General features: G+C 40.4%; 2 protein-coding genes across 4 annotated transcripts in view; both read left to right on the forward strand.

Moving 5' to 3' along the window:
- Nucleotides 1–26,835, forward strand: part of CPQ (carboxypeptidase Q) — a 444,935-nt gene that overhangs the window by 405,233 nt on the left and 12,867 nt on the right. The window lies entirely within an intron of this gene.
- LAPTM4B (lysosomal protein transmembrane 4 beta) overlaps nucleotides 21,952–26,835 on the forward strand; it is a 459,101-nt gene continuing 454,217 nt past the window's right edge. Inside the window, exon 1 of the mRNA XM_081816305.1 lies at nucleotides 21,952–21,955. The gene's annotated coding sequence lies outside the window, so the exon portion shown is untranslated. The remainder of the gene's footprint in view (nucleotides 21,956–26,835) is intronic.

Below are 26,835 nucleotides of genomic sequence, written 5' to 3' on the forward strand. Positions count from 1 at the left end.
TAAAAATCAAGTAGATATGATAGGTGAAAAAGTTGCATACTTTAGCTATTTAAAAGATGGTATTATTATTATTGCTGTTATTGATGAAAACAATATCCTGGGTAGCCTTTTGATTCTGGTGGTTTTCTTGGAGTGGGAAATGGTTCATAGAATGGCCCTACCACATGTGCCTGGGAAGAATAGGTAAAAAGGTGAAACCTAGTGATTGCTTATTGAGTAATTTCAAAAAAGTGAGAAAATTCTTTTAAGATTCCCAAGTAAGTTTTAGAAGTGATTTTGAAGTTAAATTTGTAATTGATTTAAATTATTATGAATTGTACTCGTTCACTTCACAGAATTATTATGTGGGAAGTAAAGGTCCATTCATTCACTGAGTCGATAAAGAAACTTGATTAGAGTAATACCCAACCACACTTGTGTTGTTAAGAAATGTTAGAGCTTTATTGTTGTTAATGGTTCTTGGTGCGTGTAATATTCCTTATCTTCAGAGAACTTGACAGACATTGATTTGAACTTCTTTTCAAATACATTCTTAAATTAAAGTCATTGTTTCTGAGTATGCTTAGAAGCGAAAAGTAAGATTTGCTGGTTGTCAGTTAAAGAAACTATTGAAGAAGCAGAAGTGAAAACTGCATATTCATAGAACATAGTTTTAGAGATGATGGCATGGTCTTAAAACAAATCTGGGCAGTGTGCTCTGCCCACAGTTAATTGTACAGAAGGATTCAGCAAATGCACAGCACTCCTACAACTCCCCTGTTCTGAGTCCGAAGCTGACATTACTAATCAATCACACATTCCTTCCCAGCTCAGTCTGATTTGGCCATTAATTCTCTTTGCCATATAGGGTTCTAGAAGCCAGTACCAGGAGGTTAGAGTTGGCACAGGCAAAATGAAAACTATTTACTATCCTGGAGTAAAGGATGGCTTTACCAAGTTTCAAACAAAGACACCCCCTTACCACTGTTAATGGCCCGCAAGTGTATAAATGTGTATAAGTGATTAGAGTACATAGATGCAAGGCTTACATGAAAGTAATTACATGAAACTAATGTCTCAGCCTCCCTTCCCACATATTGCTTTCTTCATTGATTTGGCCCTTCGTTATTTCATTATTCATTTGATTCATTCTCTCTCTCTCTCTCTTTCTCTTTACTGATAGCTCATCTTATATTAGATATTAAAGAAGAGGTATATAAAACCTACTTCCTGCTCTTCTATCTAACTATGTGAACCAGTCAAATCCCGCTCCCTTTTAGAATCAGTGTGATCACTTGAGCTTTTTGTTTGTTTTAAAATTTCAAGTGCCCTCAAACTGAAAAAAAGTAAGAAGGATGTGTTTCTTTCTGGGTTTTCAAAGCCACTCCTGATTTCAAGAAAGCTGCTGGAGGAATTTCTTGCTGCCTCACTTCTGATAGAACCTAGAAGCTAAGAAGACCTCAGCAACAAAAAGGCCTAATTACTAAATTTTCCTGGTCCAGCCAGCAGTACTGTTTTGAGTTCAGCGGCCCTTTCCCAGAAGCATGGAGGGGCCCAGGAAGGAGGCTCTGTGGCGGGGAAAGCGGGTGGGGACAGGGTTCAGCAGCAGTGCTGGGCTAGGGGCTGTTTCTCTCTGTGCAGCACGTAACTGAAGGCCAGCATCTTTGCGACACTGGTGGTAAGTGTCCTTTCACTTGCCTCTTTTACTCACAGTCTTGAGGACTCAGGTTTGGGTGTTTTTATTAGGAACATGATTTGAGGATCAGAAGGACATGAGTTCAGGTATTAGCTGTGCCATTTGAAGCAAGTTCTGAACCTCCCGAAATCTCAGCTTCCTCGTCTATAACGTGAGGAGATTACAGAGAGTTCCTCAAAAGGGCTCCGGGGGGAATGAAGTAGATGGTCCGATAAAGTGCCCAGCACTGTGCTTAGATATTGTGAGGGCTGAATGAAGATTATCTATTGTTAGACTATTATTGTCCCCAGCACTGCTTAGCTGACGGTGTTAGTTTCCTGTTGCCCCTGCAACAAAGTGCCACAAATTTAGTAGCTTAACACAACACAGATGTTCTTCTACAGTTGTGTAGATTGCAAGTCAGAAATCAGTTTCACTGGGCTAAAGTTAAGGTGTTAGCAGGGATGGTTCCTTCTGGAGGATCTGAGGGGAAAACCTATTTCCTTACCTTTTTTGGCTCCTATTAGCTTGCGCCCCGTCCTCCATCTGCAAAGCACATCGGTCTAATCCCTGCCTTCCTATTACATCGCCTTCTTCCCTGGCTCCTTCTTATAAGGACCCTTGTGATTACATTGGATCCACCCAGGTAATCCAATATAACCTCCCCTTCTGGAGATTCTGAACTCAATCACATTTGCAAAGTTCCCTTTGCCATATAAAGTAACATTCACAGGTTCTGGGGACTAGAATGTGGACATCTTTGAGGGCTCTTGTTCAACCTGCCACACTGACTAATCAGATCACTGAACATCATTGAGCTGATTTGTTCCATATTGCTATGATGCAGAGTGGTGAGTGTAAACGCTAAGGACATGAGAGCTTGAGATACTAACAGAACAAATCATTTAGAAAACTCAAGAATGTTTTCTGTAACATTCATTCTCTCCTTTTACTTCTGTCTTATCTCTACTTATGAAGATAGGAAGATGCAATTCAAATATGCAAAGTAGGAGAGCAGCGTGATCCTCAAATGCAGATGGTCCTGGGTTCACTGTCTAATTCTGCAACCTGATAGCTGGCTGCATCACCTTGCCTTGTATTCCCCAGAAAACATTCCCTGAGACAAGGATTTGAGGCAGGTAGTTTATCTGAGAGGTGAGTCCAGGAAGCACTGATGGGGAGTGAGGAAATGAGTCAGAGACTAGAAGGAAGCCAATAAGCAGTTTGTTATTGAGCAGGTTACTCTTGTGAGCCTCTGGGTGAACTCTAGGATCTGGGAGACAGTAGAACATGCCTCAGAGGTAGCCAGCCTGGAGGAGGAAGCTTTTCATCATTAGCCAAGGACTTATGCCAGGGCCATTATCTCCAAGACTTCTAGCCTGCTACCCCCTGCCCCCCGCCCCCGAGAATGTTTGTAGTAGGATGCCAGTAGGATGCTGACAACTAGTGAGGAATACTGAGTGTGATGGGGCCATAAATGGGGCACTGATCACATCTTGCTGGCATGACCTCTCTGAACTTAAGTCCCTCCTCTGAGAACTGAGGACAGCACTATTCACTTTGCAGGGATTTTGTGAAAATTCACAACCCTGTGTTAAAGCACCTAGTAGTAGGTATGGCACATGAAAATCACACAACAACTGGTAACTCTTAAATAATGATAATATCAGAAGTTTTGCGTTAGTTTCTGCTTATGAAATGCATTTGTACTTGGGATGATCCCCCAATGATTTCTGAGCCCCAGTTTTTTTTATCTCTAAAATCAGAGAGGAGGGAAAATGTTAGAGTTTACCATCCATTGTGCATCCCCAGGATTAGTAATCTGATTCTGGTTTGGTTTTCCCTGTCTTTTGACACTGGAATTTCCCTCTGGCCTCTGTGGTTGTGATTGTCAACTGACCTGGACTAATTTGGTCATAGGTGACCCTTAGGGTCTTCTTGGTAGGTCATGGTAGCCTCTGAAGAGTTTTGAAGTAAGAGTTTCCTACTTAGCTGATAACTTCACTACTAGATTATAATGAACAGAAATCTCAGGCAAATATTGCCACATATAAAATATCTACTCAGTAAACATTTATTAGCAAGTAAACACACACACAGAGTTCATATGACCAGTTCTATAAACTTGAGTATGTTCTAGCTCTCTACTTTTAGGTGTTCTGACCCCCCACTTTGCACAAAATATTCACTGAAGGCCATCATGAAGATTCCAGGGGCAGGATCTGGTCATCCTTGCGGTTGGTATCATCAGGGATCCAGGATCTTCCAGTGCTCTTGGCTGGGCATAGGACTATTTAGTGATTTAGCCAAAACTGTCATCCCTGAGGCTAAAGGATATAGGCTTAGTTGGATTCTTATGCCTTTGTGGAGCAAGTGTGGGGAGTGTCCCTAAAATATTTCTGCCAATGCACATATAAATATAACAAATACTTTTGATTTCACTAATGAGAGCCCATTTCTAACACTCACCAAGCTACATAGCAGGCTACTAATTTCATCAATTAAAAAAAACCCATTAGTGACTTTCAGTTGTGTTGATTGGCAAAGCATTGCTTGTGGATTGAGATGTGGAAAACACAGACCTGCGTGTGGTAGCTAACTGGAAAGACCACACCTGCACTGTGGTTTCTTGATTAGAATGAAGGCAGCACCTGGTTATAGCTTACCCTAAGTAATGGCCACATACCATCTCACTGCACATGCTGACCTGTTCTTTTGTTGTAGTAAAATATAAGTAACGTAAAACTTACACTCTTACCCAATTTTAAGTGTACTCTTCTGTGGAATTTGCATTGTTATCCATCACCACCATCCATCTCCAGAACTTTTTCATCTTCCCAAACCAAAACTCGGAACCGTGTCCCCATAAAACAATAACAGTAACTCCCCATTTCTCCACAACCACCATTCTACTTTCTGTGTCTGTGAATTTGACCACTCCAGGTCCTTAATGTAAGTGTAATCATACATTATTTTTCTTTTTTCATCTGCCTTATTTTACTTGGCAAAATGTCTTCAAGTTTCACTTATCTTGTAGTACGTGTCAGAATTTCATTTTTTTTAAGGCTGAATAGTACCCCATTGTATGTATATACCACACTTTATCTGTTTATCCCTCAATGGACATTTGAATTGATTCCACCTTTTGGCTATTGTGAATAATGCTGCTGTGAACATTGGTGGATAAATCTATTCTGAAGTATTTTAAAGGAAATTATGGACATAATCTGCTACTTTTATTAGGAACCTAAGGAACTAAGCAGATAATACAAGCAGAATATTGTCTAATCCTTAGTTTTGTTGAGTTTAGTAAAGCACTTGTAACTCCTTCACTTCCTTAGTACAACTGAAAACACTGGTTTTAGGGGTCTTCAAAATAAGATTTTGGAAGACAATAGTTTGAAACTCCTGATTTGGTATCATAAAACTGATTTTATATTTCATTTCCAAAATAGCTTTTAAAATATCATTCACTCTATGGTTATTTAATTTCCTATATCATACTTTCATTCTACCAAAACTGCATAAATTTCCATAGCTATTTGATAATTTTGTTTGGTTGCCAGGATGCAATTGCATAAAACCTTATATTCTGTGACCGCAACCTTTTCATCTGTGAATGGTAAAATGTTCCCTTGTCTTCCTCCCCATTGGAACAGTGCAATACTTTATAGATTTATATTAGCCTCCCTCTGCAAGACCATGAGTATGGAGAGCATCTGTCCTGAATTCAGATGATAGCCACAAATGAAGCAAGTTGGTTACATATTGGCAGAACCTAGAGGTTTGGATTCTGTGCAGGAGAGATTGTTTCCCCAATTTATGTGCATGAGTATATGCATTTGTAAAATCAGGAAAACCATGGATTAGGCACTGTGCTTCTTTACAGAGTGTGCCTCCCAGAAAGCACCTGTCCAGGCTTCTGGATCTTGCCTTAATATGCTGAGAAAGAGGTGGGTTTCCTTAGTGATGAGTTCCTCCTGGGTTCTGCCCCTAATTCTTCTAATGATAGACTGCAAGGCCTTGGAAAAGTTGGCCTTGGATTTGATCATTTATTCATTAACACATTTTCATCAAGTCCCTATGTGTCAGACACTCTGCCAGGTGTTTAGGAGATCTTGGAGAACGAGACAAAGTTCCTTGTTCTCATGGCTCTCAGATTCCAGAGCTGTTCTTGATAGGGCAGCCACTAGCAACATGTGGTTATTTAAATTAAAATATAAATTAAAATTAATTAAAATTAAAAATTCAGATCTTCAGTTGCACTAGCCACATTTGAAGTGCTCAGTAGTCACATGTGGCTGGTGGCTACTGTATTGGAAGGTGCAGATACAGAACATTTCCATCACTGAGGAAAGTTATTGGATGATGATATAGGAAAGACAAATAATAATTAAGCAAACTACAGAATGTTAGAAAGTGGCAAGTGCTATGGAAAAGAGAAAAGTAGAGAAGAGTAGGGGAATTAGGAGTGCCAGATTTGGATGGAGACAGGTTGTGGTATTAAACAGGGTGGTTGGGGTAAATATTTCTGAGAAGACAAGATTTAAACAGACTTGAAGGAATTGAGGATATCAGTTAAACATATAACTGGGGGAGGAGCATTCTAGCAGATTGCTAGAGCAACATGCCAAGTCAGGCATATGCTTCGCATTTTCCAGGTATTGCAAGGAGACCAGTGTGGCTGGAGCTGAGGGAGCAAGGGGGAGAATGCAAGCAAGATCAGAGTAACAGGGACTAGAGAATATACGGCTTTGAATACTAGTTATGACTTTGGCTTTGGTCTGAGCAAAATAGGGAAACCATTGCAGGGTCTTGAGCAGAATGACGTGGTCTGTCATATTTGAATGGTATCACACTGGTGTCTGTATTGAGAATAGACCGAAAGAGACCTGTGAGAAGGCTATTGCAGTTGTCCAGGCAAGAGGTGATAGGAGCTTGGACCAGGGTGTATTAGCAATGGAAATAGTGAGAGATGGTCATATTTGGGATATATTTTGAATGTAGAGCCCATATGATTTCTTGATAGGTTGCCAAGAGTAAAAGATGATTCCAAAAGACTCCAAGTTTTTTGGTCGAAGCAATTGGGAGCTGGAGTTGACATAAACTGGGATGTGGAAGGCTGTGATTAGAACAGGTTTGGGAAAGGAGGAGTTCATTTGAGAAATGTGAAGTCTGAGATACTTATTAGACATCCAAGTGGAAATGTCAGGTAGAGAGTATGAAGCTAAGGAAGAGGTGAAAACTGGAGAAATCATTCGAGAATCATCAACAACATAGCCATGCACTGGATGGATCATAAGGGAGTGAGTATAGGGAAGAGAAGAGGTTCAAGGACTGAGTCCTGGCAATTCTAGCAATAGGAGGTTGGAGATAAGAGAGTGAAACCCTTGAAAACAAGGGAAGAAAGTACATTGAAGAGGAGAGAGTGATCCATGTGTCACATGCTGATGGAACAGCAAGTAAATGAGGATTGAGAGCCAATCAGTGGATTTAACAAAAGGAGTTATGGGTGACCTTGACAAGAGTGGTTTTAATAGATGGTGAAAAGCAAATGCATGGTGCAATAGATGGTGGTGATACAAGTGTGTTTAAGAGAGAACAGGAGGAGAGAGATTGGAGCTGTTGACTATGGACCATTCTTTAGTGGAATTTTGCCACAAAGTGGAATATTTTTTAAAGTAATCCTTTTTAAGTTATTAGGGTAGTGTTGTATCCTTAATATTTTGGGGTCCAGGGGAAAAAAAACAAATGGAGGCCCACAGTCAATATTTTCAGTATGTAAAATTTATATATTAGGCTAAAAAAACTATTAAATAAGATGTGTTCCTTCTATTATATTACAAACATGCTTTCCTAAAAACCTGGAAAATCAGGTTCAGATATAGAATTCTTGGGCTTTGGAGTTCACGCCATTACTTGGTGGCACAGGGAAAGGCCTGTGGACCACACCCCTTCACTTCTAAACCCCAGCTCAGTCCCATACTATGAGGGGCTTTGTGTGCTTGGGTGGGGACACCTCAGCCTTCATGTCGAAGCTCTGGCCACACACCCACAAATGGCCATCCCTTGAATATCAGTTGAGCCTAGGAGTGTGTAAATGAGCAGCATGGTCTACCCTAAGGAAGATGGACCCAGTGCAGAGGACTGTGAACAAGGGTCTAAGGGCCATGTGGGCAGAGAACTCTGGGGTGTGAGGGGCCCAGAGTATGGTCTACAATGCAGAGACCATCAGCTCTGGGTAAGCACTTCTTATCCCAACAGATTCCTCACCCCACAGGGAGATGTGTGGCTGGAGAAGGACTAGAATGTGGCCTTTGCAGGCATGAGCCAAGGGCAGGGATCCTTGCACAGGCTCTCTGAGCTTGTGGAAAAATGGAATAGAGAGAAAGATTTTTGAGATAGAGAAATAACATGTTAATTTGCTTGTGAGAACAGTCCAGTGAGGAGGGAGGAAATAGATGGTGTGGAAGAGAAAAGCATGACCAAAGCGATTCACTAAGTAGGCAAAAGGGAAGAGGATCTAGTGCACAAGTATGGAAATAGGCCTTGGGATAAGCTTGACTAGTTCTTCAACGGTCACAGGCAGGAAGGCACAGTGTGTGGATGCTGATGCTGATGAAGAAGTAGATGTGGTGGGAGGGTATGGAAGTTCTCATCTCGTTAATCAGCGCTCATTTCTAGAAGATCCCTGATTAGGAATGTCTTGCCAGAGTGCTATTTCCGGTCAAAGTTGGCTTTTGTTGTTGTTGTCGTTAATTTAATTTCTATTTAAAGACTCACTAGTGATTCACTATTTTTTAGTACATTAAGTATTTATATTCCACACTGTATATATAGCTCTTCACTTGCATAATTTTGTCATGAGGAAATCGAGGCCCAGACAGGCAGTATTTTGTCAGGAGACACGCAATCAGTAAGTGGTAGAAACAGTTCTGCTGCCATTTCCTTATGACCCATGATACACGGAAAAGCTCCCACTGGCCTTTTGAATATACTTTTTGATATAGGAGTCTGGGAGTCCCTAAATAAGAATTTTGATTTTTAAAAGCTTGAAGAAATTACTCCAATTAAAAAAAATCAATGAAAGAATTGGAAAGATGAATAAGAAGAACAACAAAAAAAACCTCCTTTCTTCTCATAAATTTTATTTTCTTAAGTGTCAAAACATGCAACTTCTTTTCAGATACTGAAACCTATGACATTTTGTGCCCTTTGTCTAATGGCAATCATTTTCTGAATAGTCAAGTGATTTCAGCAATTACTTTTGTGTACCCAAATCCTACCCCAACTGAAAGGAAGGCTGTGGAGAGGGGCACTGGTGTAAGGCTCCTCATTTGTAAAATGAAGATAAAAACCACTTTTGTGTTACTAATAGAGATTTGACTAAGATCAACTTTAAAACATACCTTCAAACATCTTTAAATTAATAGAATAAACAGAGTTAAATACAGCAATTAATATAATATTTAAAATAGTGCTTTGTAACCAAAGCTCAAGTCACCTTCCAGTTCACCTAGGGAGAAAGAAACTTGTCAGCGAGGACACTCCACCACATTTTCTCAAGGACTTCAGCCTTTTCCTCAGTCCCTCCCTACACGGCTTCTGCTATCATCCATAGTGAATCCAACTTTCAATGCTGAATGTCATCACATTCAACCCATCCATCAGCGTACCTTGGAACTCATCGTCATTCAGAACCGCTCTCCTTCAAACATCTTGAGCCATAAAACGACCTTTACTGATAGAACACTACCTTGTACTTACCCAGATTCTTATGCCTCCTGAACCTGCTCCTCTCCTTCCTGACTTTCAGACCCTTGACCTTTTTGTAATCCCCATTGGCCCTGCCCTATGTCATCCCCATCTCTAGCCATGACCCATTTCAAGTATGTTCTCAGTAGCCACCATATGCTTTCATTCTTCATGACTTGCCAGTCCCCAGCTGGGCAATTACTTCTGTTATCAACCTATGCTATATAACTCTCAGAATTTTTCCATTCATCTCAGGAAAATCCCCTTTTAAATTCTCTATAGCGCCCTGTTCTGAACCTTCTTCTTGCTCCCCAAGCTCTGGCCCTACCTCTGTCACTTTCTTTATTTTTAAAATATTTTATTTTTTTATTTGAGATACACAGAAAGAGAGAACAAGCATGAGCCAGGGAAGGGGCAGAGGGAGAGGGAGAAGCAGACTCCCCACTGAGCTGGGAGCCTGACTTGGAACTTGATCTGAAGACTCTCAGATCATGACATGAGCCGAAGGCAGACACTTAACCGACTGAGCCACCCAGGCACCCTTCTGTCACGTTCAATGATGATCTCTCCTCCCATCTCCTCCCACCATATTGAGACATTAGAGGACAACCGTCACGAGCTCTCATGGTTTTCTTCTCCCCTGCCCTTCACAATTTTGCTCAGCCCTCCACCTTCCCTCCTGACATAGAGGTCTGCAGTTTCCCTCACCTTTCTAAGTGTGAATTATCCATGTCTACCAGAACCTTACTCTATAAATAATCTCTATTCAGTATTTCTCCCTCAGTGATTCTGCCCTTTGGCCTAGAAACAATCTGTGAACAAATTAAAAAAAAATGTTCCCTAGGCTTTTTAATCCCTTTAAGTTATTATTCTTCCTGCCTTCTCTTTCTTGGTGAATCTTATGGGATATGTAGTCAGTGCTTTCTGCTCCTACTACCCCACTCACAGACTACCTTTCATGGCTGACATAGCCCTTCCTGAGAACCACAATACACTTTCCCACCTCCTAACCTTTTATCTCTGTTTCATCTCCCTGGATGGCCTTTCCCCCAGCCATTCTTTGAGGGTCACTGTCTATGAAGCTTGCTCAAGGCAGCATTTTCATGAAGCCATGCTGTCCTTTACCCAACTCCTATATTTTTTCATGGTTTTCCTGAGATATAATTGACATACAGTAAACTGCATCCAGTTGGATAAGTTTTGATAATCATGTACACCTGGGGAACCACCACCCAAATCAAGATAGAACATTTCATGTCACCCCAGTTTCCTCATTCTCCTTTCCAGTCAACCCCCAACCTCACCCCCATCTCAAAAAACATCCACTATTCTGATTTCTACCACCAGGGGTTAGTTTTGCCCATGCTTGAACTTTATATAAATGGAATAAAACACAGGGTATTGTGTTTAGCACTACATCTTGTCTTTGAGATTCATCCATATTGTTGCCTTTATCAGTTCATTCTTTTTGATTGCTGAGTATTTTCCATTATGTGAATATACCACAATTTGTTTATTTATTTTCCTGTTAAATACACATTTAGCTTTTTTTCAGGGCTTGTCTTTTGGTGTTTTGGTTTGTTTTTTTTTTTTTATGCATAAAGCTACTGTGTATTCTTATACAAGTTTTTTTTGTAGATTTTTTCCATTGGGAAAATATCTAGGAGTAGAACTTCTGGGTCATAGGGTGAGAGGTATGTTCAACTTTGTAAGAAACTGCCAAACTGTTTTCCAAAGTGGTTTTACCATTTTTCACTCTCTACATCCCCACCAGCAGAGAGTTCCAGTTGTTCCACATCCATCTCTTACTTTTGTGCCCTCATTCATGCTTCCCTTTGACATGTTGCCCTGCATTCTTGGAGCATCTTATCTCCCCCTCCATGTGAGCTTCTTAAGGACAGTACTTGTGCTTCTGTCATCTTTGCACACCCATAGTCTAGCCTTCCTTAGAGCTGGCTCTCTCTAAATCTATACAAAACAGAATAAAAGGGAACCCAGTGAAGGAGCTGGGGCTCTGGGAATTCTGTACAGACAGCCAAGTGACCCAATGAAATCAATATGATCTGACTCTCCTGGGGTCTATTATAATATTACAGCTGAATGCAGGGCTCCTGTGACCATTTGTTACAGTCTTCAGGAAAGGTTTTTTATCAGATTCATAGCCCTAAGTGATACAAATTATTGCATTTCTTTTCCAATATAAAAAATAGCTATTTGCAACCTTTTGAAGCTGGGTAAATGAGCCCCATTGATCTTACCTGAAGAACACCGCAGGGTATTTTTGTCCTGTCTTAACTTCCAATATTCTATGACCAGAGCCCGCCTCTCCAGCCAAGCTGGTCTAATAGTTATTCCCTGGGCATACCCTATTCATATCCTCCTCCATGTCTTTCCCCCACAGTATGGGGAGAATTCTTACTTTGGAGTGTCTTCCTTCCCTTATTCCTTCCTAGAAGCTAGATCTTCAAGCCTGGCATAAACGCCGATATCTCTATGAAGCTTTCCCAGCTGCTTCATCCTTCAGTAACTATTCTCACCTATGAATCATTATAACCTTCCCAAATAGGGTGATGACCCCCATCCTAGTTTCCAGGACTTCTAGATTAATAGGGGTATCCCAGAGCAGAAGAGAGCTCCCTAAATGGTGGTGTACCCCAGATGTCTGTGGCTCTGTTCCAGAGGACCAGCTGCTACGTAGAACCTCTTTTGTGACATCCCTTGCTCCAAATGAGCCACTCTACTTCTAGCCAGCACTATCTGCCTCCTGCCATCATCTTGAAGCAATAAATTGCTTCAGACCATGTTTCATCACTCACCAGTCAGTTGAGAGCTTGAGTTGCATTCAAGAGCACATGTTAAAGCATTCAGTCCTCTGGGTGTGTGGGAAAGCAGTGAGTAATATGGCTTTCCCTCATGCCATCAGTACAGACTGCTCATTTCCCATGGGAGACAAAGAAACGGTCAGCTTAAATTTGGCAAATATCTTGAACAAGACAAAAGGTGGGGGCTGGGTTAACAACCCTCTAGGTTTTCTTTGCTCTGTTCTCTCTTGCTCTCTATCAAAACAAGTGAGCACCTTGTCTGTTCCATCATATACTCTGGGCAGTTATCCCAGGTGTCTTCCTGAAAGACAGCCTGAAAAGCAGAGTCTTCTCTTTCAATTCCCATTTCCTTCATTGGACTCCAGAAAAATCCTTCATCTATAATACTGGAAAATGGGAGTGAGAGTACCTAAGACTGTTGCCTTCCCATGCTTCCGTATTTTGCCCTTCTGGTCATCCTTTCACCTGGTTATTCTACTCCACTTTCTCCTCACTTCCTAGCCCCTACAAGAGATTTGTTCAAAAATACTTAATACCTTAAATTTTTTTTTTTTTGCCCTAGACATTATGGTAGGAGTTAGAAGTCCACCAATAGTCAAGATAGAACCAGTGCCTACTTCTGAAGCCTATGTTTACTAGAAGATATAGGTACACAAAGAAACAACTACCAAACAGTATCCTAACTGCCATCTTATAAAAAAGTACAAGGGACTGTAGGGACACATGTAAGGAGCACCAAATCCAGGCTCTGGAGGTCTGAGAAGGCTTCAAAGAAGAAGTGACATTTGAGCTAGTAAGAATTACCCAGAAGTCAGCTGAAAGACGTGAGGGTGGGATGGTTCCCATAAAGGACATATGTGGAAACACCCAGAAACCAAGAGCATGGCACAGTAAGGAATTGAAAGAGGTTGGTGTGTTTGGAAAGCAGGAAGAAAGGGAGTGGTGAAAAAAGAAGCTGAAAAGATAAGCAGGGGCATTATCATAACACACCTTTCATGTAAGTTCTGGTAAGGAGTAGGGACCTTTCTTAGCAAAGGGGAGCTTAAGTAAAAGAGTACGAAGATCTCTTTATGTTTGGAAAGATCACTCTGGCAGTGGCTTTGATAGCACTGATTGCCAAAACAGGCAAGAAGACCGGACAAGGGGTGCTGATGGCTTCAGCAAGAGGAGTGGCAGGGTGGATGCAGAAGGTGGGTGAACTGGAGATCTTTGTGGCCTGGTGTTATGATAGAGGTGAAGGAGAAGAAAAGGTAAAGGATGAGGCCAAGTTTCAGGCTTGGAGAACAGTGGTGCATTTACAGAAGCAGGGAATAGGGGTTTCAGGTTGGAGGGCAGGGGCAGAATGTCCTTTTGGTAGTTTGCTATGTGTCTGGGCCTCAGGAGAGGACTGGGACTGTGGGGGTGTGAGTGATAAGTACTCGACAGTCATGCTGCCACAGTAGTGGGTTAGACTGTCCAGGAGGAGAGGAGGGCTGAGAACATGAAAGAATGGGCAGAGGAAAAGAAAGGTATAGAGAAGACTGAAAAGAGGCAGCCAGGGAGTGGGCAAACCAGGAGAGGGGATCCCCCTGACAGGAGCCAGAGGAAGAGTCTTTCAAGAAGGACAGATGGTCAACCAGGTCCAATGTCCCAGAAAAACACTCTTATACCCATTGGATTTAACAACCAGAAGGGTGAGGTTGGCAAGTGCAATTTCAGGGGAATACTGGGGGTGAAGTAGATTGAGAAGTGAGTGGGAAATGAGGAAATACAGATGGCAAGAAAGGAAACTCTCCCAAGAGGTTTGTCTATAAAGGGAGGAGTTAGAAAGACCAGTAGCTAGAGAGGAGTATGGGGTAAAAGAATGCCACTGTTGTTGTTTTACAGTGGGAGAAGCATAAACAGGACTTTAATGTATTTTTAGAGGGAGGTAGGAAGATGAATGGATGAAATTGTAGGATATAAAACAAATAACAGATAGGAGAATATAAGCAGTATGTCCTCTTAATAACAACAAAATTCAACCAATTCTCTGGGATAGAAGCAGCATAGTGGGCAGGTCTTGGAGCAAACCCTTGTGGTCCATTCCCAGCTGAGGGTGGCCTTGGGCAAGTCATCTAATCTCTCTACCTGAAGTGGTAGAACAGTGCTTAGAACAGCACCCAGTACACACTAGGCAAGTACTCAATAAATTCTAGCAATAATCATCTGCTGACACCCAGAGCTCCAGGAAAAGAATTTATCTAGTGGCTTCTCATCCAGGCTGCTAAAGATACTAAAAGGCATGTCCTTGTGCCATTGTTTTCTAAGTTGTTGAAAATCAGACCTGTCCTCAAGAGCTGGGACCATTCTGTGTGCAGAAGTACTTAATGTCTCTGTTGCTTGGCTCCAGAAGGGGCAGCAGAAGCATCCATCATGAAGGCGGCACGTTCACAGTTGAGAAATCTCTTGTGGGTTCCTGCCCTGTTTTTTTCCAAAGCCTTTCTTCTGGTCTTCAAATGAGATTTCCCTGTTCAGGAGGGGAGCCAAATGCTGGGGATTTCATAATACTCACAACCCTAGGCACCAGATTTATGTAATTGCAGTGGTGGAGATTTGAATTGTCTTTTGAAGAGGCCACACACTGTCTGTCAAATTGTCTGCATGTTGGTGGAGCTGAAATTATAGGAAATAAAGAATGTGCGAGTATGTTCCAAAGTAGCTAGCACATGGTTGGTGATCCATAAGTGTTGGCTTCCTTTCTGGAAGGTACCGAGACAATGTTCTCATAAGGCAGAATGACATAGTGGAAGCCATATGGGATTTGCCCTCAAATTTTGGCTCTGCTGTTGAGCAGCTGTATGAACTTTGGTTATTTACATCTCTTCTTGAGCCCTTTGTTCTCATCTGTGAACAAAGCCCGATAATACCCACTGCATCAGTGTGTTTTAAGGATTAAATGAGACAGCATATATGGAAATACCTGGCACACAGTAGGTATTCTGTGTTTTTTCTTCTCCCTTCTGTGTCCCTGTTTTGACTACTAGGTAGCAATGTTTACTCTCCTAAATCTGATGTATTTCTTCACATCAAGTCAATATATCAAGTATTTAGCATACCTCCCCTTGATGCATTAAACTCACTGTGTGGAAGTCACACCATTACCTAGACTCTCCACCATCTTGTTGGACACCAGCAGATCTTTGTGTGACTGCAATAGAGATCTTATTGCCAATTGCCAGTATTGAGATGATGTGCTCCTTCACTCTTCAATGAAGTGTGTGCAGGCATTTTCTTTTCCCTGGTTGAACATTTTGCAGTCTCTTTAAAAACAATGCCCTCATCTTGTTTCCTCTCTCTGACCTGCCTCTTCTCCTTCCCAGCCTCCTAAACTCCATCATGTTTTCCTGCATTGTTTGCTTAATGGGCACTTTAATAAGTGTAGCATTTCCATTTTGAAATGCACAGAGCACAAGACAGAAATTGGATTTCTTCCTGGACAGTTTCCATCCTCCCTCCTCATTTACAGCTTTCTCCCTTCTTTTCCATTCTGCAACACAATGGAAATTTGCTGAGCCAGAAAGGGGAGGGAGGAGGTATGAAAGGAGAAGCAATTTTGCCTTCTCATTGTTTCAGGAAGAGCTTATTATCAACCTGCTCACTGGAAGAGACCAAGTGCTTTAAAGATACTCTAGGCACCTCTTCTGTTTCCACAAAAACCCAGGGCCCTGGGTATACAGTGCATGACAGAATGTAATTACTGAGATAATTATTGTTACCTGCACTGCCCAGCTGTTGTGTTTTGTAATCAAAAGCTAAATTAACAGGTATGAGTCTGAGCCTCCTGACAACTCAGGGAAGCTATTGAAGGTCTATCAACCTGAAGCAATTTTGCTTTAGCTAGTGGGCCTGTGTTACTCAGATTTTATGTTAGCCGAATGTTTGGGTATCTAGAGAATATTCCAGAGTATTTCAGTCAGTGCATAAACATCAGTGTCCCTGTAGAACTATCCTCAGTTGACTTAGCTACTCATGTTTCTGAAACTGGACTTCGTAGAAATTTCACAATGCTCTGTACCATTTTTGAATTTGTCCTCTTTAAACAGTTTATCAGATCTTGAGAGAACAAATCTGGAAGCATATGCTCCCTGATTTCAAACTATATTACCAAGCTATAGTAATCAAAACAGTATGATTTGCATAAAAACAGACACAAAGGTCAGTGGCACAGAATAGAGAACCCAAAGATAAATCCATGTATATATGGTCAATTAATTTATGCAAAGGAGCTAAGAATATACAACGGGAAAAAATGGCCTCCAATAAACAGTGTTGAGAAAACTGCACAGCCACATGTAAAAGAATGAAATTAGACCACTATCTTATACCATCACAAAAATTAACTCAAAATAGATTAACGACTTAAATGTAAGACCTGAAATCACAAAACTCCTAGACGAAAACATAGATAGTGAGCTACTTAATATTGGTTTTGGTGATAAATATTTGGATCTGACTCCAAAAGCAAAGGCAACAAAAGCAAAAATAAACAAGTGGGACTACATCAAACTAAAAAACTTCTGCACAGCAAAGGAAACCATTAACAAAATGAAAAGACGCCCTTGCATGGGAGAAAATATTTGCAAATCATACATCCATTAAGGGGTTAATAAGGGTTTATATAATTTTATATGAAGAACTCATAAAACTTAGTATCAAAAAGCCCCCCAAACAATCTGACTTAAAAAGTGGAAAGAAGATCTGAATAGACACTTTTCCAAGAAGAGGTACAGTGCCTGGGTGGCTCAGTCCATGAAGCATCTGCCTTCGGCTCAGGTCATGATCCCAGGGTCCTGGGATTGAGTCCTGCACTGGGCTCCCTGCTCAGCAGGGAGCCTGCTTCTCCCTCTCCCTCTGTCTCTCCCCCCTACTCGTGCTTGCTCTCTCTCTTCTCTCTCTCTCTCTCAAATAAATAAATAAAATATTTAAAAAACAAAAACAAAACAAAGAAGACGTACAGATAGATGGCCAACGGGCACATGAAAAGATGCTCTACATCACTAATGATCAGGGAAGTGCAAATCAAAACCATGAGATATCACCTCACTACCTGTCAGAAAGACAAGAAATAACAAGGTGAGGATATGGGGAAAAAGGGAGATGCTCACACACTGTTGTTGGGAATGTATATTGGTGCAGTCATTATGGAAAACAGTATGGAGTTTCCTCAAAAATTTAAAAAATAGAACTACCATGTAATTTAACAATTCCACTTCTGGGTATTTATCCAAAGAAGATGAAAGCAGTAATTTGAAAAGATATATGTACCCCTATGTTCATTGTAGCATTATTTGTAACAGCCAGTATATGAAAACAACCTAAGTGTCCATTGACATATGAATGGATAAATATGTGAGATACATATATATAGATATACATATAGATATACATATAGATACATAGAGAGAGAGTGAATACTACTCAGCCATGAAAAAGAATGAAATCTTACCATTTGTGACAACATGGATGAACCTTGAGGTAATTATGCTAAGCAAAGTAAGTCAGACAGAGAAAGACAAATACTATATGATTTCACTTATATGTGGAATCTAAAAAACAAAACAAAGAAACAAAACAAGGCAAGACAAAACCAGACTCATAGATACAGAGAACAGAATAGTGGTTGCCAGAGGGAAGGAGTTTTGGGGAGTGTGTAAAATGGGTAAAGGGGATCAAGAGGTACAAACTTCCAGGTATAAAATAAATAAGTCATGGTTACATGTTACAGCATTGTAACTATAGTCAGTAATACTGTAGAGCATACTTGAAAGTTGCCAAGAGAGTAAATCCTAAAGTTAACTTTATATGGTGACAGATGGTAGCTAGACTTATTGCAGTGATCATTTTGCAATGTATATAAATATCAAATCATTATGTTGTAAACCTGAAACCAATGTAATGTTATATTTCAATTATACCTCAACAAAAAAGTTATTGAAAAATAGTTGACTAGTACCTGACTTCAACAACCTTCATTTAGCATTTGGTGAAGAGAAATTGGGTTTTCTCTGGGCACAGACAGGCTGTATATATGTGGTGGGTACAGTGTGTGCTGTGCTGGATACAAGTGTGTGTTCATACACCTCACCACCTGCTTCATATTCATTCTGGCACAGAGCTACACACTGGCTTTCTGTTCCCCATCTCAGCCAGCTCTAATTAAGTTATGTCTTTACCTCTCTGCCATAGCACACTAAAGAAATGGAGTTTCCACTTTAAAAATCAAGTTTATTAAAAATGAAGCAACATGGTGATAATTGGTTTTTAAAATGCTTAAAGAAATTCCAAGTGGAAAACAGGGGACAGGTTACAAAAGAGGAAGAGAAATTAGGTAATAAAGACAAGGACAGTTAGAAGGAGAATAAAATAACAAAGAAAAGTGGGTGAGGTTGACAGGAGATAAATTGGAAAGGGAGAAAGGGTCAAGGAAGAAGCAGAAGGGAAGAAGAGAGATGGCAAAAGCAATGATATGTACTTGAGTAACAGACTCAACCAAGGAAATAGAAAAAGTGAAGGCCAGAGTAAGAATTACAGAGAAAAAGGGCCGGAGACATCCGTGTCTCAAGAATTGCAGATTATTGGTGGCCTGGGGGAACGTGGAGAGGGGTAGATCTATCCCTAAGGAAGTTAGGTGTTTGAATTACTTTGGACAATCTGACAGGGAAACTGTCTCCTGCATATGCTAATTCAGACTCTACAATTAAAGAGCCAGCCAAGACTCATTACTGAGTTTGGCTGGCCTGTAATGGCAACAGAATTCACTGATGCGTATTTAAACCAAATTTTCTAACCAAGGTCTTAAATAAACAGTCACCAGATGTAACTGAAAATTAGAATAAGGCTTTCAGTCGTGAGTGTTCCTGTAGGAAAAGTCTGAAAACCCTTCATCTTGCTTTTTCCAAAGTTTTTAGTCATTTGCGGTTCTTAGCCCTGGCTAGTATGTTAGCAACTCTTCCATAGCTGGACTGTGCGAATCCTTCTAGTATTTACTTTTTCACATTCTGCAAGACAGGGAGAGTGGTTCACACCTGTGATGTGAGCGAAGTCCCTTTGCAGGAATGTTAATTCTATCAGTAACAAAGGAACTTTTGAGGAACTTGGATTCTAATGGGACCACCAGAAACTCCTTCCCCCAAAGCGGGGAAATCCAGAGTAGGTCTTCTCAGCCAGCCCCAATCTGCAAAACCAGAGTTGTCAGAGGAAGGTAGAAATGGCAGGAGGCCTAAGAAATCTTGGGAAGGTGTCATTTGGCTTATGGTCCAGATGCAGAGTCTGGAAACTTGGCACTACTTCGCAGGCTTGCTGTGGATCCCGTGCCGGCAACTGGATGCTCTGTTGAGTCTAGGAACTGATGATCACCAATAGCTTGTGGATAGTTTTCGATGTTGAGCAGATGCCTTCTGTTACAGTTGGAGCTAAACGCCCTCTTTGCTTACATGTTTCTTAGGTTAAGTGATAGGTTACGCGATTTTCAGTAATGAGTAGCAATAATAATCCAGACTGATTTGTATTTGTCAATAGGCTGTTTTTTCATATATATGCTGCTCTATTTTAATATAGTTAGGTTTGATCTCTACAAAATCATGAGGCCCTCCCATGCTCAAGTGTTTCTGAGAGGCTGGCCAACCCTCCTGTTCTTGTCCCTAGTCCCCATTCTAGATGAAGTTCATTACCTCCAGGTATGCAGAGTTCTCGTCAATGGTCAGTTCATTCAAACATATTATTCAGCAATCAGGGTGACCAGTGTATCCTGGTTTGCCTGGAACATTTCTGGTTTTAGCACTGGAGGTCCTGCATTCCAGGAAGCCCCTAGTCCCAGGCAACCCAGAATGGTTGGTCACCTTATCATCTACCATGTGCTGATACAGCTAGCAGAGACCCTAGAAATCACGGTGATTCCTACCCACTCATTTTAAAGTGCTAGTTAAAACCAAGGGAGTCCTCTTCATCAGTTTATTTTCCTTCTCTTTCATGTATTTCCTAGATTGGAGTAGATACTTAAATACCATGATTGAAGATGTAACCATTAGACTGCATTAAAGAATAAAATTAAACAAAAGATACTGCAATGTGTCAATAAGACTTTTATAATCCAGGTTGGGATTTAAAAATTAGTCAAAAACACAAAGTGAATCAAAAATTATTATTCAGCACCTGTATACTATTTGGTACATCAAAGCAATTATTTATAAAATAGTAGCATTTCAGGAAATTTAAAGAATAAAATACAATGGACATACCATCATCCTTATCTAGTTATACCTTTTTTCCCCTGGATAATGTTCATAATAATGTTCAAAATAATGTAAATGTTCACAAATGAAGACTAGTCTGAAGGCCAACAAGTGGTATGTCTACTCCTGGCACGGTTACTAACAGACCACTGGCCCCAGACAAGCTGTACAATTCCCCTGGTTCTAGAATATCCTCATCTGAAAATGCAAGTGTCATTAAGAATTTCCCATGGGACAGCTAGCAGAGGAGAAATATTAGAAGTCAGGAGACTCATACTGTAATCTTTGTGCTTTATTTACAACCACGTGGCCTTGGATAAGTGAGTTAGCCTCTCAGTTTCCTGAAACATAAAATGGAAAGTCATTTACAGCGGGCGCCTGGGTGGCTCAGTCGTGAAGTGTCTGCCTTCGGCTCAGGTCCTGATCCCAGGGTTCTGGGATCAAGCCCCACATCGGGCTCCCTGCTCAGCGGGAAGCCTGCTTCTCCCTCTCCCACTCCCCCTGCTTGTGTTCCCTCTCTCGTTGTGTCTCTGTCAAATAAATAAATAAAATCTTTTAAAAAAAAAGTCATTTACAACTTATAGAGCATGGTTCTTGTGAAGATCATGATAATGTAGGAAGCATGCACAAATGTCACATTCTGCTGTCCTACACAGTGGCCCCTACAACTTAAGGCAGCATTTAACATGGGTTGTGATGTAATGTAAGGGTTAGTAAACTATGGCCTGTAGGCCAACTCTGGCCCACCACCTATTTTTGTAAAACACACACACCCACACACGTATATATACATAAAGTCCTCATAACCAGTCATGCTCATTCATTTACACTTACACCCTGTCAATGATTGCTTTCATGCTACAACAGCAGAGTTGGATAGTTAAGTGCAACAGAGACTGTACAACCTGCCAAATCTACCGTATGTAGTCTCTACCTTGCAAAACTGCTTCACCAACCCTGATCTAGCAGAAAGCTTGCAGGTTGGTGCGCCAACGTCCAAGGCTTCTCTTAGGTTCTGTGTCACTGTATGATAATCTCAAGCAAATGATTTACTCTCTCTGGTTCTCTGTCTCTCATACTTCTAAAAACAGGGGAATATCAATCCAGCCCCTTCTTTTCTCACAGAAATGCTGTTAAGATAGGTAAGAAAACAAAAGCATTGATCTTTTCTAAAAAAAGGATTATTCAAATTCAAAGTGTTATTCATAAGGTGGGTGATTCAGAAATGAGGACTGACGTGTTGTTATTCTTTGATATTTGATCTCTCGTGTACATCAGTGGGGGATTACTTAGATCAGTGAGAGCATACAGACCCCTGCACCATGGTACTACATCAAACTAAAATAATGCACCAGAATTGAATTTAATCACAGTATCCAGTCAGGAGTGTGAGTTTTAATTGCTTCTTTATCCCTTTATCCTCTGAAGACTATCATTAAACATTTACAAGACATGAACTTCAGATGATGCCAACATCTCTGATGAGGTCACCTGACAGCTGGTCATTTTAATCCCAGACTGAGAGAGAGGGGCCTTCAGGCACATAAGGAAGGACCATTCCCCAGACAGAAGCACAGTGGTGGGGGTAGCACATGGGCTGGTTTGCAGAGCAAATACCAAAGATATTTGTTTATGTTAAAACTTTAATTTGTATTTGATTCTTGGACGCATGACCGATATCCAGGCTGGTTAAGCACACACACAAGTGATTTTCAAACCTTTGCCTGGCAAGTGTAAATATTGGGACCCCCTCTTTCCTAAGAACTCCATCAAAGCTCCAGGGAGAATCTCCCTAAAGGAGCAGCTCTTAATGTGTCTGAAAGCCCCCGTCTAAGGAGGCCAAGCCTGATCTTTGAAAGTGACCCTGGCCCAGGTGCAGCCCGTTTACAGACCCTACATACAAAACTCCAGATTTATGGCGTAGATAAATTGGTAGGCAATCATTTGCTCTATCAAAGGAGTCTTCACTTTTCAAGCTGATTCACTGCCATGTTCTTCTACTGATCTATTACCACTAGTGCAGTCCCAATAAAATCTAATTGTTAGAAATGCAGTACACATATGCTTTTTCATTGCTAATCTGGATGGAAAGATGAAAAGCAGGGGGCACTTATAATCCCCTTGTACCCTAAGATGTAGCTTTTGTCAATGTCTTTTGTTCTCAGCCTAGGAGCTCAATGTTACTCACGATTGGCTGGAGGAATGGGGCGCGTGATTCTTTCTTATAACAATGAAACAATATTATGTGATTTTGTTGACTAACTCACTCTGATTATCTGCATGAAATTTCAAAAAAATGAAGGATCAGTCGTAAAGGAATAGGCTAACTGGCCTTTCGGTGATGAGTCATAGTAATATTAATAATAGTTACCATAATGATGTAATGTATGGTGATTAACATAACATAATAAAATAAAATTTAAAAAAATAATAATAGCTACCATATTCTGTGTTATCATATGCCAAGCAGCATTCTACCTCACTAGCTCACTGAAGCTCAAACAAACCTGAAAGATAGTTGTAATTATTATTATTCCTGTGCTATAGATGGGAAAATCAAGGCACAGAGAGTGGTAAAATATCCTTCTTCATACTACAAGCCGATACATGCCAAGTCAGAATTCAAACTCAGTGTGATGGGCTCTATAATTTGTGCTATTAGCCACTCTGCTATCTTGACGAGTAAAGCAACTGTCAGGTGCTGAAATGTAGGAGCAAGAGCACTGTGTGATATATTTTCCACTTTCAAGAAGCTAGTATGTCAATTATATCTCAATTTTTAAAAAATACCTTTTTTTAAATATTTTAAAAGAAGCTAATAAGAGGATTTGCTTCAACCCATAAGAGAGAAACTGGTATTAGATTTGTCCTTTGCTTTTAAAGAAAACAAACAAGGGACGCCTGGGTGGCTCAGTCGGTTAAGCGTCTGCCTTCAGCTTAGGTCATGATCCCAGGGTCCTGGGATCGAGCCCCGCATCAGCAAGGAGCCTGCTTCTCCCTCTGCTTGTGCTCTCTCTCTCTGACAAATAAATAAAATCTTTAAAACAAACAAACTAGAAAACTATGCAAAATACATCAAAGAGCTAATTTCATACATTGGAAAGTGATGTCTATGATCCACAAGGTAAAGAAAACAAAAGATGATTCCTATGATGGCCCCAGTTTTCTGCCTGGAGACACATTTCAGGCCATGGAGCAGAGAGGGGAAACCCAAGCATAATACAGTAGCCTTGCTAACTTGCAAAGACAGAGATTAGAGTTCAGGGAGTCTGAGGCTCCCATGTTTATAGGACTGCCTACCAGAGAAGAGGTAGCTAAACAGAGAAAGAGTCCAGTAATCTTCATAAGGTTCTCTTTGAGTCTTTTGTTGCATACTGAACTGAACATGTATAGAGTTAAAATTCTACAAGACGCAGCAAAAAACAGCTATCAGGGAGCTGGAGACTGAACAATTCCCAGAGCCCACGGGGCTGGGAAAATGTTTAATTCTGATCAGCCAAAGTGGAACAAACTTGTTGGGTATGTGGTGCATTTGACAGTTAGACTGGAGAAGTTCTCTCCCAGCCCTGACTTATGTGAAAAGAAAGCTTTCAAGGAGATGAGGCATTTCTCCACAGACAGAAGTGACCCTAAAAGTTAAGAGGGACAGTAGCTATTCTGACAATCCACTGACCACAGGAGGAGTGGGTTTTGCCCTAAAAAAGCAGAATGGGATTAGATGTCTGTTACCAAGCATGCAAGGTTGAATTAGAAGAAAGGGAAGGATATAATTTTGGAGATGTACAAGTCAGACATGCTATTATGGAATCTAATAGAAGGAATTTCAAAAAACACAGGTTCATGCGAGAAGTTCCCTGGAAAGAAAAGATGGGTGGTTGTGTGGGCATGGGTCGTCGGGGGATGGCAGATTCATAGGATTGCTCTTTCCCACCACTCCATGAGGCTAAGACTCCCTGCTCTGTGGTCTTCATCTTTAAGATGAAGGGATGAATTCAGCACAAGGCAAAAAACGTCTACAGATCCTCTCCCCAGACTCTTTTGCTTCTAATCATCATCATAACCTTTAAGCTGAAGTTTATTCATCTGCAAAATGAGGATAATAATAATTAGAGAATCATTATGATGATTTGATAAGATAATGAATGTCAAATGTTTAGCTAAGGCCATGGAACATAGAAAGTACTTAGTTGGGCGCCTGGGTGGCTCAGTTGGTTAAGCGACTGCCTTCGGCTCAGGTCATGATCCTGGAGTCCCGGGATCGAGTCCCACATCGGGCTCCTTGCTCGGCGGGGAGTCTGCTTCTCCCTCTGCCCTTCCCCCCTCTCATGCTCTCTCTCTCTAATAAATAAATAAATAAATCTTAAAAGAAAGTACTTAGTAAATCCTGGCTATGATTATGGTCATGATTTTGTTACCTTTTTCATCATTAAATGATATGTCATTGTACAGAACCAATATCCCAGAGACAATAATTAGGAGTGCTATTTCCCAGTCTCTGTCCCATGACCATAGTGAGAGAGCCTGTACCACCCTCCAACATGCTCATAAACAACTCTTACTGCGTTAAAATCAGTAACTTGGGGAGAATGAAGCTTTTTCCTTTGTAAGCTTCATCTGCGGAATCCCAAGCAGTTTTGGATGTAATCTTAGTCAACCTCATTTCTACAGGTGTACTGTACTAGCTTGAAAGTTCCATGAAATTCCATAAGAGCAGACACATTTAAATTATGCCCGCCATTGTTTGCCCAGGGCTTAGCAAGGTGCTTGGAACTTAGTAGGAGTTCAACAGATATCAGATGAGTGAATATGATCTTCTTTTCAAAAGCCTTATATCCAAGTCATGTTTGGCAGAATCCCTAGTGGCTGTCTTGCTATGCAGTAGTGAGTGCAAGCTTAGTACATTGTAAATGTCACTGTGATCATCCTAAGTAATCATTTAACCTATTTATAGTAACTGGACAATTGTTTCTATTCTGTATGAAGTTAAACAAGAAATAATTCTTGCTTCATGTTCCATATCCTTCATAATGAGGTCTTCTTACCAGTTTAGTTAGTAAAGGACAGTATACGTCTCACCTTTGTCAAGAATTCTAAAAGGCTTGAAGAAAAATGACTCAGGAGATGAAACAGTAGGAGTCCTGGTGTTATTTATAAATTTTGTGCTGGAAACTATTTCAGGGTCTGTAGCAGCAAATCTCAAGCACCATTTGCCTTACCCAATAATTCTGGAGTTTGAGCATAAATGATGGAACAGCTAATGACATGTTACCCCACAAAGTAGCATTAGCTTCCTTAGTCATCCTTGGCCTTTTTTTTTTTAAAGAACACACAGAAATGTGTAAATTGCCGTTTATCTCACCACAGAAGCATTTAATCAAATGTACTATAATTATATTTTGGGTGTCTATTCAGAATAATCACTATTTCTTCATTAGAAGAATTTCCTAAAAATTACATTAGTGAGGGTCAACCATAAAAGCATTGGAAATTTAGTTACATTTAAATGTTAAATTTATACCTCAGCCTTGTAGATTCCCTATAAGTAGATTGCCATGGGCAGGATCTTTTCATGAGGATATTCCTTGAACTGATGTTTTACTTTAAGTGAACTGTGTTTGCATTAAAAGCATATTCATTTCCAGGCTTCTTCTTAAACATTTGCTTCTTTTGTTTTGGAATTCAGAAAGCTTTTCATGTTTAGCTTATTTTTTCCTTCACTGAATAATAATTTTTAGAAAGTTATATTTTAGAAGGTTTTGTGTAAAAAAAAATTCATCCTTTTAGCAGATAGTCAACTAAAGGGGCTACATTTAACTGCCAAATGGGAACCTCTCAGGTGACCAAAAAAAAGAAGCTTATTTGCATAAATAAAATGAAAGCCAATAAATTAAAAGCTTATTTGCATAAATAAAATGAAAGTTCAATAACTGAGCCAATATTTACCAAAATTTTCACCATTGTCAACATCTAATTTTGCTCCATTTTCAAGGATGATGGCTTGAGGCAAGAATCATTCACCATGTAGCCACTCTTGTTTTTTCCTTGGAAGCTGAGGTGGAGGAAACTTCACTAATATTTTGCAGCATTAGCCAAGTAGTTTGTCATCTTTTTGTTGAACCAGCTGCCTGGTTCATGGACACACTTATTTTGGATAAATTTATGCTGTCTGACACATAAATGGATATGGAGAATAAAAAGAAATCAAGAGACTCTTACTCCCAGATCAATTTTCTTCATTGGCCTAAGCTACCTCTAAATTGATTTACATAACACCATCACTCTGGTTTCTGGACATGACACATGTTATTCATTAGTACTTAAATTTTATTATATTTTTAATATAGCCTCTTTT

The sequence above is a fragment of the Leptonychotes weddellii genome, chromosome 4, assembly GCF_054177405.1.
Source record: "Leptonychotes weddellii isolate Sample4059 chromosome 4, ASM5417740v2, whole genome shotgun sequence".
Taxonomy (NCBI): Eukaryota; Metazoa; Chordata; class Mammalia; order Carnivora; family Phocidae; genus Leptonychotes; species Leptonychotes weddellii.